The sequence below is a fragment of the Acromyrmex echinatior genome, chromosome 14 (assembly GCF_024713525.1).
Source record: "Acromyrmex echinatior isolate Ae372 chromosome 14, ASM2471352v2, whole genome shotgun sequence".
NCBI classification, from domain to species: domain Eukaryota; kingdom Metazoa; phylum Arthropoda; class Insecta; order Hymenoptera; family Formicidae; genus Acromyrmex; species Acromyrmex echinatior.
In genome coordinates this window covers 488,104-504,278 of record NC_141865.1, presented here as the reverse complement: position 1 = coordinate 504,278, position 16,175 = coordinate 488,104, and the positions used below count along the sequence as shown (strand labels likewise).

The following is a 16,175-nucleotide window of genomic DNA, read 5'->3' as shown; positions in this document are numbered from 1 at the left end:
ATCCCCCTGGCTGCAGTTTTACCCGGATAAGAACACTACCGAGCATCGGCATGCACATTTTTTCATCTTCCGTTATGTGCAACGTTCCATCGGCCATTTAAACCGCATCGCGATTTCACAATGTGTATGTACTCATTCTTAATAAACAGTCTCGCGTTCGTTGCCTCTGCGGTTTCCGGTGTCCTAATTTGTAGCTCTTCCAAAATCGCAAACCGCGCTGATCGCATTACAATGATTCATAGTATCGGAAGTACTCATAAACGCATTGCACTTTATCGAATGAATTAGTAACTTTCAACGATGCAATTCTCGGAGTCGAGCTATTATTTTATCAACACCGATTTAACTTATTATTCAACTTTACTCTTTAACGAGAGAAACGAAAATGTTATTGTATATTTATTATTTACAATAGCTAGTAATAACTTTTTTTAATTGTTCATAATTCTAATCCTTTTTAAATACAAAAGCTCTGATTTATTTTTATAACGTAAGACTGAAATATTCAGACGAAATTACGTAATTAATATTAAAGTATTTTACGGGCAATCAATATTGCGCTCGTAAATTAGATTTTTAATGGCTGCCGCAGTGGTAGGGTTGTTCTACTTTTTCCGTGATAAAACGAGCATTGCCTTTTGCCGGCTGATGCACTGCTTTTTATGCACTCAATGCGGTTCGTCCCAATTTGAGAGATAAAGATGAGTCACGCAGGAAATAATGATGTCATATATCCTGGATAGTGGTATGTGCCTGGGAGACCTGGGGGTGTACGAATTTGGCAGGCGTACGAATGCAGACATACGAGCAATATATATACAGATATATATACTCTATATATATATATATATATATATATATATATCTGCACACACTACCAGGTTATATTATGATGCATACATTTATGCCGAAAACGCAAGCTGGCATTGCAGCGGTAATGAAAAGCACTATTCTCGAAACCGGGAATTATACTAGGATAAAACCACTCTTCTGTGAAGATTGTATATGCTAATAGAGATAATAATAAATGCGGAATCAACCCTGCTGATTTGTAGAAATTTACTATACGTATCATTTTGGTGAATATGACTAAAAGTTCTAAAAAATAAAAAAAATTTTATAGAAAAAGAATGTTACATAAATGAAATCAAATACCAGAGAAAGAAGTCTTTAATTAAAATTTTAGTAAAAAAAGAAATCTCATTTTGGATCAACTAGAACAGGATTAAGGAAACATCGCATATTCGCATAAATAATATTTATACATAATATTAATTATGGGAACATGAAATATATACAATAATAATTTATTATTATTTATATTCATTAAATGTTGTATATAAATAATGTCAGAGTATTTAAAAATTGTTTTGATTTATAAGGATTTATCTCCTGCCTACTCAACTTAACCATTTTGGATTGCGATGTCAAAAGTGAGAAAATATATAAAGGAAATTCTTGTAAACTACATTAAAATGTAAATATTTTTTCAATAAAACAATATTTTCAATATCGATAAAATTGATTTATAAGATATACCGCCTCTTGTATTCCGGTAAATTCAATAAATATAACTATATATTTGGAATTGAATTGTATTTAATCAAATAACGAAACAATTTTTAAGCTATATATAACAGCGGTCGAATTGAAATAAATATAATTTTATTCTATTCTGGAATAAAAGAAGTATTTTCGGTATATTTTACAAGCGTATTTTATCAAATGCAATATTACTTTATTGAAAAATATTTCTATTTTAACCTATTTTCGAAGAATTTTCATTAAATTTATTTTCCCGCTTCTTATATCATCAATCTAAATATTTGTAATGAGTGTTTAGGAGCTATTAGTACTTGAGACTTATTGCTATACATATAACTCGTAAACGATGATTAGACAAATAGAACAGAAAATAATTGTTAAAATTTCATATTATTATCAACCTTTCGTCTGTATGTTTTTACCGTATCTCCAGATCTTTTCTGGTATCACATATAAGCGAAATTTCACTCTCAAATTTTATCTTTTGCTCAAATTTCAATTTTTATTAAATAAATTTTTATTAATTAATATTTACATTAAAAAATAATTTTAATATTTACACGAAAAGAATTTTTTCTTAGAGTTTACACGGAAAATGTGATAGTCGTGGGACAACATTGTATTTCGAAGAATTTTAATGTAACTCTGTCTTATTCATTAATAAAACTACAATAAAGTATAAAATAAGTTTGAATAATTTTACTGAAGTGCATGGTAAAAATCTTTAAAATATTGTACCACAACTACTATATTTTCAGGATAAATTGTCAAAGAAAATTCTCTCTATGTAGTAAAAGTAACTGAATTTTTTATTTTAAAAGTCTAAATAGTAAAAAAAACTTGGCCTAAACAAAAAAGATTGCAGCAAACGAAGAGAATAAAAATATAATCGCAGACGAAGGATTAAATACTTAAAATTCTCGATATTCGCAACGATATGTCGTTTTTTATTTATCAGAACGCGGAGATAGTCGATGAAGCTGATAGTCGTGATACCTGATAAATTAGTCGTATGCAATTTATTCTCGTGCTGACGCATCTCGAACATAGAGTTTTATCGAGCAACGTGATTTCCGTGTGCAGATACAAATGAAAATAGACGTGCAAGGGAAAACGAGAAGGAGAGGAAGAGAGAGACACGACGACGGGGTTATTCTCACGGCGAACATCGCGCCGGCATCTGAATGCGCCCGTAATCGAGCCGATTGCAATTCGGTTGGAATGAATGAAATAAAAAAAAAGGGGGAAAAAATCGACGGAGTTGTGTTGCCGCCGAGTGGAATTAACCTGGCGTTATTGTCATCCGCAATCCGGGGTTACGCCACGTGCACATTGCATACTATAACGCCATTATTAGGACACCGCAGTTGGGAAATCGCGCACCACCGTTTTGCACGAGCTCCCGGACAGACCGACAGTGATTAAAAAAAATACTCCAAAGTATAGATAAACCAATTCCCAATTGCCTAATTCGAGATAAATGTGTAATCCAGTCGTACGCGCGATCTGAATCTAAATCGCACGAGATTCTGCAAGCTGTGTCCGAGTTCATCGGAGAAACGTGATCGCCGAGTCTAATCGCGATTTTATCTTTACTTTTGGTATATTTTCTAATTTGGAGGTACACAGTGGAGGTACACGTTTTTTTTGTACAGCTTACACATTTATATAATTTCTCGTTGTACTTTGTTCATGTACGTTTATTTCACCGTAGAGGAAAAGACAAATACAGCAATTATAAATGTGACAGTTATACAAAGTTTTACATGTATTTTGGTAATATATTTTTCATAAAAACATAAATAAATATATAAACACATTAACAGAAAAATACATTTTCCTGTCAGCGTATGTGTATAATTATATACAAATAATTACATACAATTATATATGAGCAATTTTTCCTCATTTCCTCAAACTTGATTTTTTGTAAAAGAAACAATAAGATTATTTTTTTTAATTATTTTTATTTTTTAATTATTATTTTTTTGTACCAAAGAGTAATTGTATAAAAGAAAGAATACATATATAAACACATATATAATCATATATGTTTTTTTATACATGTTTTTATATATATATATATATATATATGTATATTTATACATGTTATTATCTAAAAAATGTTTTACTCAATACTTAAACTATTATTTAATCAATAAATAAAATTTAGATACTACAAAAGAGTTTATTCAACTATGTATATATATATGTTAATTTTTGTTATAATTGCCGTTACTATATTTTTCTCTGAATGTAACAATACGATAAAAAAATTTTCAATTTCTTATCATATTGTCTGATGCGTTTAAATGTAATATCTATTACTAATTTCAACGTATATGTAAATACGTATTCAACAATTGTAAAAAAATAGGTTTCTAGATTTCTTTTGCTGATTAATTATCAGAAAAATAAAGTTGTTCCAGTGAATGCAAATGAAATAGTTAACGTTTGCGAGCGTAATAACTCTCTAAGATGTAATGCAGTTTCAGCACAAAATTTACGACTGGTAAGACGCCCGCCTTCCATTACTCTTCGTCAATTAACTTAATTATCTAATCGTATAATGAATTTCCCCGATGAAGCTCCGTCAAACGACCAAGCCGGCGTAAGGCGTGGTTAGTAATCGCTCCTTTGGTATACGTCGTATACGAAATGGCCCTGGCAGTCATGATTCCCGCAATTAAAGGCTTTATCGTCATTTAGTTTGCGATACCCGCAAACTTTAAGCTCCTTTCGAAAACTGACTGCAAAAATAAGCGATAGTGCGGAACTGTGCCTTTCATTGCTTTAACAAAACCATTAACTGTTTATTATTATGTATAGTAATAATTATTGTTATGTATAGTATAATAATATTAAACCCGGTACAAATCGAGATATAATGAAACAAAAGCAATAATTACTTAGAGATTATTTAGCAATGCAAAAAAAGTCTAAAGCATTCTATAGATACAATTATTTTTGTTTGCGCGTTCGAAATTATATTTTAATATTAATTATTATTTATTATTAATATTCGAGTTACGTAACCTATAAATAATCGCTGCAAATTTTAACTCTGAAATGCCATTATGAATTTTTATCCCAAGTACTTTTTGAGTTTGGTTTTTACATAGTAGTTTTTATTATTAAAATTTTAATAGCTTGAAATAACATTAAAATTAAAATTGTTTTAAGCATTAAATTTAATTTCTTTTTTTACATTAAAATAGTATTAGTTCAATTATTCTTATACTTTGCGACACATAAAATGTAAATAATGTTTACTTTACAATGTAATAAGTGTAAAAAAAGATTCTTAATTACGTGAGTAAATTTTCATCCGAAGTATTAATGATAGAAAAAAATATGAGTATACCATTCCAGGATTAAATTCTCTCAGAAAAATTCATAAACTTTGAAACTTTTAAAAGCGGTTCAAAATATTTATAAAACGTGATTAATGGCACATACATTTTGTATCTTATTGCACTACGGCATTCCTGTATATGAAACATAATTGAAAGACATTTGTTTCTCTTTCTTTTGCAGACAAGATACATAAGAATTCTACAATACGCACGGAAAAATATCTTGCACATGAATATCCTTATTCTCCCATATTTCGCGATTTTTATTCTTTCCACGCTTAAAGCTTTCAGCTCCAAGCTAGATCATCGTACCGCCGCGTTTCAACAGTAACGTATGACATACATTATGCAAAAGGTCACCTGTAATGTGATTCGTGAAAATCACATACGAGGTCACGTTTCATTTTGGTTACTTTCGGTCATGGCATTATGGTTCATGTTCCATGCTCGCTTTGATGATTTTTAGCTTTTAGATTTCACACACTTTTAGCTTTATAAATCTAGCTTCCTTTCTTCTAGGCAGTAAAGTAATTTATCACATTTTTTTGGAAAAAGTTCTATAAATCTTAACATACTACACGTAAGTACTACCTATTTCCTGAGGAAATAGAATAAAATTTTCGTGTTTTAGAGATCATTTTTTAAAGAAAATAATAACTTACATTACTAAACACTTTGTTCTCTTATTTCTAATCCTCCATAAAAAAATCTCAACTCTAATCGATATTCACTCTAAAATTTCTATAACTGATATTCATAGATTAATATATTTATAATTAATGTATCTTTGCTTAAAATTATTGTAATTAAACGATTTTCTTTTTCATTCTAAAGATCAAAATTCGAAGAATAAAGTCGACGGCAAAAATCTAATCTAATTAGAAAATCAGCAAGAAAACAAACATCGTGTGCCGCCGGCTTAAGATTATGTAACTTAACTAAAATTATGTAATGTCGTGAAGAATATTTGTTATAATTTTTCAACATAATTAAAGAAAGAGCCGATAGGACTAAATCTAATACGATGTGTATACTCACCGACATTGTAGTGGTCTTCCCAACACAGAAGCGAAATACCCGATACTAAATACTTATAACGATAGAAGCAGCACGTCATGAATTACTTCACGATCGGTAAAAGTTTTAGAATACAATTATTAGGGAAATCAATCCTAATCGCGATCGATACGTAAACGCGAATTCGTCATGTCTGTTATCTGTAATTCCTGTCCGTTCCGTAAATAGTTTTATATTAATAAGGATACTCATAAGTTTAGTACTTAAAGAACTAATAAAAAAATGTATTAAAAATACCTGAAAGTTTTTTTTTACGGTATTTTCAAGCGCAATGGAGTCAAATATAAAAATCAAATAAGATATTACGTGACTTAGAGAACAATGTGCTGTACAAATATATAATTGTAATACATAATTTATTTTAAATATAAGAAATGAGATATCATAAAATTAATTTGCGTCTAATATTAAATTGTTCGTTTAATTAAAATTGCGTTTAATTAAAATAACATGATAAAGATTTGTTAAATTTTATATTGCAGCGTTATTTTTGCTTTGTAAATAATAGTCAACCAATATCACTCGCTATTAATCAAACTTGCCAACGCCAATAGCTGCCGGGTAATTTCTGTAGTTTACAAGGCTATTTATTGAGTTTGATAAACAAAGTAGACTATGAAGATTGGCGGAAAACTTAAATTTACTGATGCTACGGTGCAACAGGTAGCGCAAAGACGCAAGTCGAAGGAAATTGTTTAAACGTTCGACTGAAACACAATGCGATCTTTTTTTCTCTCTCTCTTCCTCTCTCTCCCTCTCTCTCTCTCTCACTCTCTCTCTCTTTTCCCTTATCTTGAATTAACGTGCAACAGGTGCGCTAGTATGCGTCTCCGTCACGTAAGTCAGACAGAGTAAGTCATCTTGAAGTTTCGCACCGACATTGTTTGACGCGTATTTGAAAGCTACCTATTGTGATATATATCTACCGGTAGCGAACAGACATTATTTTCTGCTGTACGAAGTGTAATCAAACACAAGAACACCAGCTTAGACTCAAAGAGTTAATTCCATCCTCAGTAAAAATATACCAGTAATCATATGTTCGCTAACAAAAGATACTTCTAGAATAGAATAAACGGAAGTACAGATCATAAAATCTGTACCAGATAGAAATTCGGATTTCAACATTTTTCTCATGTTGACTTCGCGAAAGAGAACAATCTAAGACGTAAAAGAAAACAAAGTAAGACCTAAAAGTTTCTCAAACACGCGTTCTAAAACTATCTAAGAAGTTGAGATCGCGAAATATTTTTATTTTTAGTAACGAGACGAGTCTTGTTCATCGCGAAATTACAGATGTCGCAGAATGGCTGAGAATCCCGAGGATTGCGAGCAACAAGTTGCGAAGAGTCAATCCTATCTGCCTGTTACAGGTAGGCGCGTAAAATTTTTCATTTGCCAAGTGCCAACGTCTTTCGTCGTCCACGCTCCTGATCTGTTCAAAACGCGATCGCCCTATCAGGCAGTGCAACAGGTAGGCACTTAGTATCCGTCTACGATGTAGAATTAATTTTGCCAACGTGTCGCACACTTGTGTCTCCGTCATCGCAGCAGCCTGTGGACTTTATATTAAACGATTCACATTCTGCGTTATGCAATGATACAACAAGAGTTAAGATAATTGAGCTTGAACTCTACTTTATATAATGTACAGTGAAATTATGTGAAAGGATGCGAAGAAACAATTATATCGCGCGAAATACTTCTATCGAATATTCTTACTTTTTTTTCTTATTTGTCATAGATTATTCTAAATTTATTTATTAATATTATGACAAAGCTATTTTCGATATTCAAAATAATATATCTAAATGTCTCTTTTTTATAAATAAAATTATAAAAAACTTTTTATCTTGTAAAAATACGATTCATAGATAATAAATATTGTTTTATATTCTGTATTTATATATATATATGTGCTTGCCAATTTTATATTATATAATTTCTAATTTAAATCAAACAATTCTTCTGAACTTATTTATTAATATAAACAAAGCTATTTTTCATAATACGCTAAATATTTCTTTTATAAGAAAATATAAAAAAATTTTATCTCGTAAGCAATTTAACAAAAATAAATAATTTTATATTTTATGTATTTGATAGTGCATTTGATATTTATACATATATATACAATTTTATATGTATTAATTTCTATAATTTAAATCAAACAATTATCATTACGTATTTATTCTTAGAAATTTATATAATTATTATCTAAATTTTATTGCAATATCGTTCAATTAAATTATTAAATTATTATGAAATATTGTTCTCAACAACAATTATTAAACTTTATTAAAATTTATTCAAATATACATTTAAATACAATAATAAAATTAAGTAATATAGAATTCAAAGCATCAATTTTAATATTTTAAATAAAAATTAATTAAATCATCAAATTTTCAAGATATTCAAGAGTTTATCAATGCAACGAAATTATATTCGATTATTTAACGAAAGAGAAATATAATAAAATATCTGCAAAATGGATTGATAAGTTATTTATAAATAGCATGATCATACGAGAAAAAAGTATTATGATCGATATCTTCCTACAGGAAAGTATAACGCGCAACAGGTAGCGACACGATGTAACTTACGACATAGATTCCTAATTAGCAGGCTCGCGGAATCCATTCTCCTGGATTACTTTCGGATTTGCGCGAATCGGACGATAACTAGATGACAAAATGCGGTTCGTGAGTCTTAATACGAAGAGAGGCGTATTTGTGCATCGAAAATCGCTGGTACGATGTCGCCGTCGTCGTTGCACTTGAAAAATCGATATTACGCGACCGCTGTGTATAACATAACGTAATATACCGACAATGTGTACCTTCTGTATACCATTTTATTCCCGCAAAATTATGCGTACGCGTTAGGTAAAGCGTATGCAAACACGCTGCTAGGCAAAAAACGTTTCACTCAACATAGTGCATTATTTTCAACCGTTGTGAATCCGCGGCTTATTAAAAACGCAGGATGCAACAGGTACATGTAATTTCTACACACGCTCATAAATAAATTAACTACGCGGAAGAGATTTAATTTTAACGTGTCAGTTACAGAAATATATAATTATCATTTTGCGCGAGAAAGAGTGACGCAACGCGTTGTTTTTCAGCCCAGCTACGTGATATCGACCGCTCGCGCGTGACATGACCTAATTTGTAACAAATACGCAGCATCCTTGATGCAACAAATACATGTTACGTGCACCTGCGATAGCCGTGATCCGTGAAGTACATTCATCCTGCCTGAAGCTTCGGCGTGTTCTATACGACTCTCTACAATGACGTCCGAATTGTGCGATCCGTTCGCGATGTTCGACCGATTTAAAATTGCCGAAACAATCGCTGATGCAAGGAAACGTCACTTTGAGAACGGTAAAAAAAACGGTAAAAATGAATCGTTTGCAAGAGAACACGTTGTACCGTTTCGGCGATACGCGATATAAGACTGTCCCGTCAGGTCCGTGGCGGTCGAAAAAAGTCGAGATAATCGAATGCGAAGGAAAAAAGATGTAGGAATACCGCGGTCTCCGCAGGAACAACCCCTGATCGTCGGTCGTACGTCTGTCTCTGTCTCGGTAAGCACTGAAGCGCTGTTCGATACCAGGAATGGTTATATTATCTTTCTACCACCCCCGCACAGCTCCGCGTACCGTTGTACCCATTACAAGATGGCCGTTCGTGTTTGCAAAATGGCGCCTGCGCCAGACGAGTAATTCGTTCACCCTCCCTTCGTCGCGTTACCTTCCCACGGTCGCTCGCATCCCTCTCGATCCTCAACGTCTCTACCAACCCAAAGTGAACCACTCGTCTCTTTCACCCTCTTGCTTCATCCCGTTCGCAAGATTTTTCTCCCTCCGCCAGGCTCGCACGACCATCTTCGTCGTCCACCACTCCTCCCGCCCCTTCGTTAGATCATTCCGATCTCCCATTCCTTTCGCTCGACCACTCAGACTGCTCTCAGAACAAGTGCTATCCACACCTTCCTCATTTCCCCTTTCCTCAAGCGTTACGTCTATGATTATTTTGCGGCCTGCTATCAACCGCGAGAGATGGAAGGGGACTATTGGTTGTCGCTTCGATCTAGCGTTTATAGATGTTCTACTCATCTATATTAGATCCGGATCTCACCTTTGTTATATTAAGTAGAATAAAAAATTCTATTACTATTTTTCGTAATAAAAAGTAGGACAGTCAAAGTCTAATCTTTCTATGTTTCTATACTTCCTACAAATAAATTCTTCCATTACGATTAAATATTTTCATACTAATGTATGGAATTATATTTCCTATAAACAGACAGAATAATAAAAATATTGAGGCTGCTCACTATTATTAAACTGTTTCAAAAAATGACGTCAGAAAATACACAATAACAGTTCTTAAGAATTATTAATATTTAAACGGAAATATTTTTCAATAAAACAACATTTGTGATCATAATAGAACAGATTTATAAAATACATCGAAAAATATCTTCTTGTTTCGAGGAGAAATTAAATATTGATATTTCTTATGTATTATTTTATCATAGCTATAAACATAGTTTGTTGTTGATCATATCAGTTATATGTGCATATGCATAATTCATTATCAAATATATGATTAGTTATTAATTAATAAAATAAAAGATATATTTCGATATATTTTACATGCCTGTTCGATTGAGCTTGTTCTAGCGTGAATGTTGTTTTGCTAAATCATTTTCACTTTATTGCGTATTGTTTTGCTTCTAACGTCATAATTGAGATAGTAGTAAGTAAACAGGAACTTTACGCAGTGCACAATATGCACTGATTTGACACTTAAAAAATAAAATCAATATTAGTTATCTTCAGTGAACATTTTATACAAACATGTTCTACATTTTAATTTAATTGTAAACATATCTGGAAAAGTTGTTGAAAATTAATACAATCGTAGCAAGATAAAATTTGAATTAGATATTAGTATTTTAAACAGAGAACAGTGTTAGCGTTTGTATTATCATTATTCTTAGTTCAGATAGCGGCATAGAAAATTGCGACATTAATAAGTGGAATATTCCACGCAGATAAACTGACCTACATCTCCATGGCAGAATATTCCACGCAGGCTAACACTACCTATTTCGCCATAGCGATATGAACCTATTGTCATTCATAGCTGGGTGATGCAAATATTTAATGCTATAGCCATTATAAAATGCTCAAGCGTGGAATATGTATATTATCTAACTGAGAAAAATATTATAAATATACGCGTATAATAGTATAATTATACCAAAATAATCTGATACAATATTTCGATGATAGTGTCATTACTAAATTAGTAAAAAGGAACATAATGTTTTAGATTCAATTTCTAAAAGTAATCTTTTAACACACACATACTCACAAAAACGTCATAAACACAAGACTCAATAATAATGGATAATTTATGATATAACAATGGATAATTTTTTAATTATGGAATATCAAAGGTGCTTTGTGAGTACAAGTTTTACATCTTTGATACACCACAGCTTAAAAACTATTCATTATTAAGTCTTGACATCTTTTGTTCATCACATTATGAGCTGCATTATATGTGAAAACTCATTTCACCGGGATCCAATTTTCTATATAATTAGTGCAAAATCCTTTGTTGACTGTAAAAGCTAGAGAAAAGGAAAATGATGTAAAAATAAATTAAGATATCATCATATATATTTATATATGTAAATATATATGATAATATCTTAATTTATTTTTTTACACACTTAATTTATTTACACAGAATACCCCACTTTCTCTCTAATCACTATTTTTTAGATTATATATTCGATTATTTATTAGATTATACATATATTAAATTATATATTAGATTATATCATATTTATTATTTTTAATTGACTCTAGATTATATTATTATTTGGCTTAAATTGGGAGTTATAATCGAATTAAGATACAACTTCATTACGTTCGTCGAAATCAAGCTGAAAACTATTGTAAGCGAAAGAAGTTTATCGATCGGCACTGTCCGCGCTAACGACACGATTATACTTCCACTCGCGAATATATTTGTGTGTCCGCGTACGCGAATGTGCACGTTTGTATGCAGATAAACCACAGGAATACTCTGTGGACAAGAGGATTTGTCAAGAGTGCAAGCCTGCGTGCGTATGCGCCTCGATAGTTTGTCGTGGCGGGTGGTCGTGACGTTATGATTAACGTCGTTGAATTTCGCGGAAGTTTTATACATCGCGCGAATGTCAGCACACGCAATATATCTTACGACTAGTCGTAGGATTCGAGAGCTTCGCTATCCAAACTAAATAAGACTGAAACTGTGATGGCACAGTAGCCCTCCTTCCCCCGCAATTTCGTCCCTCGCAAACAACTTCTTTAATCTTGTTTGTTGATAGCAATAACAGAGGAGACGAGACAGAATAAGATTTCCTACAAATATGTTCACAAGTTATAAAATAAGTAAAACTTGAAATGTTATAATTCATTAAAGGTCAACGTTTCATTTTTTGTGCTAAAACTTTTAAGGCTCCTGTCCACTTACTGACGTCAGAAACGAGAAAATACATGATAAAAATTCTCACAAAATATGTTAATATGAAAATATGTTTCAATAAAACAACACTTTCAATCGATAGAATCAACTTGTAAAATATACCAACAACTTTCCTTTTGTTTCGTTAATTAATAACTGATCCATATCTGGAAATGAATTATGTATAACTAAAAACAAAATAAGCTATGTTTGCAGCCATAACAAACTCTCAATTAATAATGTAAATATCAAATTGATAAAAGTAAATGATTTAATTTCTATCCGAAACAAGATTATCGAAATATTTTATAAGTCTATACTATTGATTGCAAATGTTGTTTTATTGAAAAATATTTTTATTCAAACATAATTTGCAAACATTTTTATTATGTTTCTTCGATTCAAACTCTGAGATAGTAGTATTAAGTAAAAGAAGTCTAAAATAAGAGAAACATCTTGTGTGCTCCATCGCAGTTTTTTTGATATCATCATGTATGCATTGACATGTATATTTATTAGGTTACTGTAATTATAACGCTTCACTACAGTCACTAATTTAATGGAATATGATTCATTCCAGCTCTACTACAATTCTATTTCATATAATTTATTTTCGCAATAAATCAATACAATATCTGATCGTCGACCATATATCAGGTAATCAATTTGCATTTATTCATGTATTATTATTTCGTTTATAAGTAAATTCTTCTTGTTATCTAACACAAAATCGATCTAATTCGCACATATCTAATTTATATTGAATGATCCAAAATTCATGAATTCGGTGTACAGGATATTTTATGCTGAAACAAACAACTTTTTCTTTTAGCAAAATTGCGTCCGATAAATAATTTTTGTGCTTATATGTTCAACCTGTTCTCCTGCAAAAAACTACTTATCAGACGCAATTTTGCTAAAGGAAAAAGTTATTTTTTGTACTAAAACGAACAACTTTTTCTTTTAATAAAATTACATTCAATAAATAATTTTTGCGTATACTCATATAACTTCAACCTGCTTTCCTGCAAAAATTACTTGTCAGACGCAATTTTGCAAAAGGAAAAAGTTGTTTCTTTTAACATAAAGTATCACGCCCTATACTCCAAATTTATGAATTTCGAATCACCCTATAATTATAATATAAATTAAAAAATAATTTAAAATATAAAAACAATAATATAAATTTATTAATAATAAGAATATAAATTCCTATTAAATAAAAATTGCATTACTACCGAAACGTAATAACCGCCAAGTTACCGTCTGATGATCACGTGATAATCCCCAACAATTATCAGTCCGAAACTCCAGTCGAGTTACTCTCATACCACGTTGCTTTTTTTCCTTTTTCTTTCGCGAACCATTACACTCGGCGGATATCCACTCGGAGAGGATCTCGGCGGAGATCTTTCCGGAACACAATTAAAGCCCGGAAGCGCGAGAGATCCATCCCCTACGACGTAGCTGTAACGCGGAGAGCGAGAGGTGGGTGCCGATGGTGCGCCGCACGGGGGTTGGAGGAAGGGGATGAGAAAAGGGGGAGTAATAGTACAACGCCAGAGGTGGCTGACCCGAGTTTTCTCGACCCCTTAAATTTCGGCTGATACCACTTGTTGGCGGTCCAACGCGGAGAGCAACAGATGACACTACGTTTTCATTCGCCGGGAAACCGAATGAGTGTGTTCTCCGCTTATCTGTTTCTCTCGCCGCGTTGAATCGCCGCGCTGCGCCGCGCTAGCGATTTTCAGCCGTCGCGAATGTACATTGGGAAAAATCCAAACGAATCGTCAGTCGACCGTCAGTGCGATCAAAGTAAATAGGATCAATCGTGGATATATAAAAGCGAACGAATAAAATGAAGTGAATATTTTTACTCCTGTTTGCCCGTTTCGGTTATGCCATTCTATCTCCGGTCACTCAACGTCCCAATTTATTTGGGACGAAATTAAAGGATTTTCTTTACGCGAGAAACAGAGCTTACCTGTTCATACCTTCTGAATATTCAAGACTAAAGTTTTCGGCATCAGTAATTATAATGATGTTACCGCTGTTAAAATTCAACAAGGTAAATTAAATATCCATAAATTTTTAATACCGCAACGTTTTATAATTTCAATAATTATATTGTGTTTACTCAATTATGAAAATCGTAAATACACGTGAAATTTTTTTAATATAAAACGAATAATTTATATAGAAAACACTTCGAATCAGGAAGCTTCACGAAGAAAATAAAAATGGATTTGCGATCGTTAGAGGACATATTAATTAGTACATGATTAACTAGTCTAATAAAATACAAATTCATTTATTGACATACAATTCCTGCTGTTATATAAATGATTTTAAAAAAGCACTTTAAAAATAAGCTTTCAGTATAGAGACAATATCTTATTGACATATTTGAAATAATTGTCATAATATTCCTCAAATTTTCTAAATATATGTATTGTAAATATTATATATTTAAATTATTAACTTTTCCTTTATCAAATTATTTAAATTCATATAACATGTAGAATTTATTAAAATTAAGTGTTAAATGCAAATAATATAATCCTCATTATGTAATGCATTAATTACCTACAATGGCGAGAGAACACAATTACTGAATAATCAAATTAGGAAAATTTTATCATGAAGGGACTATTCCCGTGAAGATTGAGCAAATCAGTCTATTGAATAACGCATATTCTCCAATTCGACTCTACCAAACTAATTATTATGATCGTTATTATCACATCGAAACAATTCACTGATGTGTATTATGATTATCCGCCTCGTTAGCACTGAATTAATAATCGAGCGGCAACCCGTCCGACGCAGATTACGCGTGGTTCAATGCAAGATAAGCAAACAATACCTATCTTACGCGATCGCTACAAGATATTACGTATCTTTCGTAGCGTGAACAGAGCTTTCGTTACGAAGCTATCAATCATATTTTGTAATGATTAATATAAATAGCGAAATCCTAGTTTAATATAATATTTATTGCTAAACGCGAAGAAAGTTTTGTTTATCGTTTGTTAATAATTAAAAAAATTCCTTTAATCTAGTAAAAATAAAACAAAAAATTAATCAGCTTAAAAAATTAATTAGAGGAAAGTCATCGATACCAATCACTTTGTTTTTAGATAATATTTCTTAAACAAAAATAAAACTTTAAAAACATAAGTACAAACTAAAAAGTCTTCCATCATATAGTATAAGCAGTTTTTATAATATTGTTTGCCCAATTTAGCAATAATTAATTTTTTCATAAGGTAAGCAAAAATAAGCGCCTGACAAAATAGGCTCCAAAACTGACACAGTAGGTAGTAATGCTATATATTCCTATTTGTTTTTTCTTTTACAGGAATTATGCATAGAATACCTACAAGTGAATATATATATAAGATATTCTATAATCTTTTCACTTTGATATAAAATATTTTTATTGAATTATATGTATATTTACTTTATGTTTTACTTTCTGCAAGATGCAAATATGTAACGCGTTTTTCAAGAGTTATTCTATATATTGTCTTCAGCTCCAATAGAACTATTTGACATTATAAAATAACATTATAAAGATTAAATTAGCTCATAATTTATTTTATAGTGTGGTGGTTTACACTGCATCCCAAAATTTTATATTTAAAATCATATTATG

The 16,175-nt window shown here is 31.4% G+C and overlaps 2 long non-coding RNA genes across 6 annotated transcripts in view; one reads left to right on the top strand and one right to left on the bottom strand.

Annotated features, from left to right (window-relative positions):
• Window positions 1–9,613, bottom strand: part of LOC147907302 (uncharacterized) — a 234,481-nt gene extending 224,868 nt beyond the window's left edge. For 3 of the 5 annotated variants that reach the window (XR_015547303.1, XR_015547304.1, XR_015547307.1), the window contains exon 1: window positions 9,204–9,613. This is a non-coding gene — a long non-coding RNA (uncharacterized LOC147907302). Of the gene's footprint in view, window positions 1–5,939 lie in introns of all 5 variants that reach the window. The other 2 variants (XR_015547305.1, XR_015547306.1) reach the window with 2 other exon arrangements.
• LOC105143403 (uncharacterized) overlaps window positions 1–16,175 on the top strand; it is a 71,687-nt gene that overhangs the window by 36,582 nt on the left and 18,930 nt on the right. The gene's annotated exons all lie outside the window — the stretch shown is intronic.